We start from the raw sequence: 5,530 nt of genomic DNA on the forward strand, positions 1-5,530 counted from the left end.
TATACACAGTATATACAGTATAAAACAAATCATACATTAAAGCAGTGATGCACAAAACCTAGGAGCCCTGTAGCCAATGCTCCTTAAAAATAGCAGCTGCCTCCTAACTTTTGAGTTTTTCTCTAGTTTAGTAGCTGCAAAAGTATCTGTATTTGTACTTGTACCAAGTACGGCACTTTTTATCTGTGCATCCCTACTTCCAATCATTCTCCAACTTTTTAGTTTTTCACATATTCCTGGCACATTACACTGCATATCAGATCCCTCTGCCATCCCACATAAGACCCTTTTTTCTTGCATTTTTATTTTTTATTCCATGTTATTTTTTCTTTTACTTTTTTGACTCTCATTCCTTTTTTTTTGGTGTAACATTGTTATACAGTATATGATTGTGCGTTATAACTTTGACAATGGGTTGATTCATGCAAATTTAGGAATTGTCCCTTTATAGTAGGTATATGTTCTTTTTATATTTTATAACAAATTATTGTGCATATTTTTCTAAAGTGTATATTTATCATATTATGTATGCACTTAGCACAAAGTGCTTTCACATGAGTATTGTGGTGTTGTTTCACTACTCGGTTGTCCATTAATATCACATTTAAGATCTGTATCTTACCTTGTAGGGAAGTGATATTCCCCTGACAAGGGTTTGAGGTTTAAGGTTAATGACATTATACATAAAAAAGTTAATTTTATTAGTTTAAGAGATTTTAATTGTGTATAGAGAATATAGATGTGTAATTAATTTTGTAAGTACCGTATTTTGCGGTCCATAAGACGCACCGGACCATAGGACGCAGGGAGGTCCGGCGCGCCTTATGGAGCACTCGACAGACTGTAGCTTCTGACACAGCTTCTATGACAGAAGCTGTGACAGAAGCTGCAGTTAGTGCCCGCTGAGACAGGTGGCGCTGTGATTACAGCGCCACGGTCCCAGTGATCACACAGAGCAGACGAAGAACGTCCGTTCTTCGTCTACTCTATGGTAATCTCGATCATCATAATACGAGTGATCACATTAGATCACTCGTATTAAACGAGCAGTGGCTCCTACTGCTGAACTCGATCGCCGCCGCCGCTGCTCGGCTTTAATACGAGTGATCTCAATAGATCCCTCGTATTAAAGCCGAGCAGTGGCTCCTACTACTGCATGTCTCGGGCGTCGGGATTCGCTCCATAAGATGCAGGCACATTTTCCCCCTCCTTTTGGGGGGAAAAAAGTGTGTCTTATGGAGCGAAAAATACGGTATTTCTCTCCATGTAATTTTGAGCTTGAACTGACTCTACATTGACGGTATCCTTTTGTATAGTAACCAGTTTTAAAGAGTAAGGCAACCATCATTCAGCCATTGCTTTCATGACAGGTTTACCTAACATAAAGGCTACAATTTCCGAATGCTGCTCCTGCATATTTTAAAAGTATAAATCCACTTAATTTGGATTATTCCGTTTTCTGCTTTCTTAGAGACTGAAAGGGAAATTCTCCATGTATCAGCATCCCTGCTTTTGACCTTACCCCAGATGTAAGATGACTTAGATCACTTTATGCTGAACAGTAGAATAATCTTCCATGGCTTGATTCAGGCTGCATGACACTACTGCCCAGCATAAGGTCAGTTGATGTGCGTCATAGCTAATTAATGGTATCTACAGAAAGCTAACTAATCACTTTTGGATGGACTTAAACTTAACCCAAAATTGTCAAAAGTGAAATCCACCCAAAATTGAAATTTAATTTTGTTAAATTAGCTCCATGCACACCCTGATGTGAGAACGGACCACAAGAGTTTCCCAACTGTTCTACCCTTTACAATCTTGTTTGATTTTGATTAGCTCTGCTTGGATTAGGTGTAGGATTAGAAGTCTTGAATTTGATTTTTATTGCTATCCAGGGCCCTGTTAGGTTTCATGTCACTTTTGAAATGCAGGTAAGCAAAATCCCAAAACTATAATTGGACATCCAGGGGCTACACTCTACATCGGGGAACAGAAGGTTGCTGCATATGCCGACGACCTAATCTTCTTCCTCACCGACCCTTTGGTGTCCACACCCCATCTGCTCTCCGCTCTAGCTACAATGGCCGGCTGTCGGACTTTAAGGTGAACCTTTCCAAGTCTGCCGCACTAAACATCACCCAAACGATCGATACTCTCTCCCATTTACGCACTGATTTCCCCTTCACCTGGGCCCTGGACCGACTTAAATACTTGAGTACCCACATTACCACCGATCTTCAAGACCTTTATGCGCTACTAATGGCGGAGATACTAAAAGATTTGCGGCTCTGGTCTACTCATACTATATCCTGGTTTGGCAGATGTGCGGCCATCAAAATGAGCATTTTGCCTCGGGTCCTATACCTGTTCCATGCTTTGCGTAATTTCTCCCCGCAAGCTGAATAGGGTCCTGGACTGGCACACTCACCGAGGCGACAAGATCTGGGTATCCATTGATAGGGCCATATGTCCATACCCGCTGGAAGGGCTTGCATGGCTCTCGTCCCCCCTCCCGTTATCGGTAAGGGACCAACCCTTGATCTCCACCACGCTAAGAATCGCTCGGGTAGCGCTCAGGCGCTCCTCATTAGCCTCTGCCCCTTCCCCAATGACACCGGTCGTAGGTGACCCCGACTTTGCACCAGGAGCAGACAACACGAGATTAAATAAACTAGTGACGGCCGATAGATACAGGTTGCTTGACTTCCGTACAGAGTCTGACTGGCTATCGGGCCCAGCCATACAGTCCCTCACTGACCCTCCCCTTGACTCCTGGAGTGTCATGCAACTCAGACACTTCCTGAGGGCTATTCTGAATCCCCAGGCCCCAGATAGACCCCTCAGAGACTATGAACAGATGTGCAAGGGGACAGTACCCACACGACATGCAATCTCCATCATATACAAACTGATCAGCTTACCTGCCTCCACTGCACACCCGCCGTTCCTGCAGACTTGGGAACGTGAACTGGGTCTCACTTTTACTGAAAACCCAACGTGTACCATCATTACCATGTCATACAAATCATCTATGGCCAGCAAAGTTCAAGAAATGGTATATATGATACTGTCCCGCTGGTACAGGGTCCCGTGGCTATTGCACAAAATGAATCCCTCCATTCTGGCTCTGTTGGAGATGTGGTTCTGATTCTGGTACAATGCTCCATATCTTTTGGTCCTGCCCAAGATTGAGACCCTTCTGGGAGCAGATGTTGTCCGTCATCCAGGACCTGACCATGACGGATCTGAGAAATAAGCAGGCAGCGTGTCTACTACACATGTCTGCCACCCCACTCTCGACATACAGGCACTCACTCACACGCCACCTTTTAGATGCAGCTAGAGCCTCCACCCCCCTGTTGGAAACAAACTAATCCATTTCGTTATGACTCTCCAAGGTACGTGAGGCGTATGTCCTGGAAGACTTGACAGCATCCCTTAGAAACACTGAAGGGAGACTTTTGACAACCTGGGGACTTCCATCACTTGACTAAATTTGCAGATCTCCCGGAGGGCGGGCCCTGTGGCCATGCCTGCCTTCCTGAAACACATCGACTGAAAGGCTCTTTTCACATAGGGGCCCCACCTTCTTGAGGTCGGAGGAGGTGAGACCTCCTGGGACGGGAACACAGGGTGGCGATTCAGGATCCTACTCTTCCTCTACTCCTTTCCCTATGCTCTAGGACGTATGTCCTCTGTTGCCTTCTCTGTTCTTCCTCCCCACACATTTGCTTCTTGCTCCTGCAACCACGTCTGAGGAGAAGTTGAGTATGTGCTTCTTCTAGACTGGCTTCACTGTAATAGTACTAAGATGTTCTCTCAGTGTTTATAATTTCACAACTGACACAAACCACATGTAGAATTTCTCCGTACTATACACACACCAGATGCTGTTTGACGTTACATCTGAAATGTTTTGTTTGATGTTATACAAATGGTCATAGACCTGTTTGCCATTGACAGTGGAATTCATTGTATAGAGCTTGACGTTAACGTGATCACATGATATTGTCTGTAACATATGCATCAATGCTCGTGACTGTAAATCTATTATAAAAAAACAAAAATCACTGCGCTAGGAGTGTGTACCTAACAGTCTAATTGGACCAGCCGCAACACTGTGTATAATTAAATGTTTGAATTGCAAGTGTGTCACACTCGGTCGGAGTGAACAAATCCACCCTATAGGTGTGTATATCAATCTAACAACAATTTTTTTTTTGATTGGTACATGAAAAATTTGTTGTTAGATTGATATACACACCTATAGGGTGGATTTGTTCATTCAGACCGAGCGCGACACACTTGTAAATGTATTATGTCGGCTCTGTCTGTTAAAAAAAAGAATTAAAAAAAACTATAATTGGGCAGGGCACATGGCAGTATAGAGGCATTGTTCGAACTGTTTTGCATTGTGCTGCATTTTATTGGACACAGCAGGTCCTATTGCGGTACGTTTGAGCTGCAGACAAAGTAGGTAAAATGCAACCTTTGCCCTCACTTTCAGTCCGGCTTACAATTAATTTACCAGAAGTGAGAGAAAGGCTGGAACATAGACACAGACAAATAAATTCTGTCTGTCTGTTGGATAGTTACACTTACTGCTGTGTAGGTGACAGGTGTTTAAACTAGAGGCGCACCGAAATGGAAATTTTGAAACCGAAACGAAACCGAACTGTCGGACTGTGATAGGCGGCAGAGCGGTGTGGGAGGAGACGCCGGCTGCTCACAGCGCTCTCCACCGCAGCGCTCAGCCGGCTGTCACTTTCTTTTCTCCCCGCTGGAACAGCGCCAGGCGGGGAGAAAAGAAACCAGGGATGCGCCGATGTATCGGCCGAAACATGGCTCTTTCGGCATTATGCCAAAAGTGCCATTCTCGGCCGATATGTTTCGGCGGCCGATATATCGGTGCATCCCTAGTTTAAACCATTGCCTGCCTATCCAAAAAATGTTTGGATATAAATTGTATTTAAACCAAAGAACAAAAACATAATATATTGCAGCTTACCATTCCTTAGATGTGTTTGTTGTATTAGTTTTCTTTTTAAGACTTATTACTTTATTTTCACCTGGTCATCCTGCCAGAAATGCAGTTGTAATCCTAAGGTAGTTATGCTCACTCACTGTACCCTATCTATGAAGAAGCAGCTCCCAGCTATACTTTAAGATACGATTAAAAAACTCTCATCTACATGTATTTTTTCTGCTTTCCACACTCACATTATTTGTGGCATGGTAAAGGTAACCGTGCTAATTAAGTATGTCTCATTTATCACTTGGGGCAAAACATCTACCATTAACAGTTCTTGTTTGCCTTGGCTGCTATTCTTGGGGAAACATGTCTGTAGCTAGCCTTACACAGGTGGATATTACATTTCTTTTTTTTCCATCCCTAATGTAAATACATAACAAGTAAATACATATAAAAGTACACTTGCTACTGCTATCTGGGACGAATATATGTAGCGGGAAATCCTCCACTTATATTGCCCATCCAGGGGGGGGGGGGGGAACCCCCTAAAAAACC

At 43.6% G+C, this 5,530-nt stretch overlaps 1 protein-coding gene across 1 annotated transcript in view; it reads left to right on the forward strand.

Moving 5' to 3' along the window:
* Positions 1–5,530, forward strand: part of VWC2 (von Willebrand factor C domain containing 2) — a 333,726-nt gene that overhangs the window by 164,747 nt on the left and 163,449 nt on the right. The gene's annotated exons all lie outside the window — the stretch shown is intronic.

The sequence above is a fragment of the Nanorana parkeri genome, unplaced genomic scaffold (genome assembly GCF_000935625.1).
Source record: "Nanorana parkeri isolate BGI_ZX_2015 unplaced genomic scaffold, ASM93562v1 scaffold317, whole genome shotgun sequence".
Lineage (NCBI taxonomy): Eukaryota > Metazoa > Chordata > Amphibia > Anura > Dicroglossidae > Nanorana > Nanorana parkeri.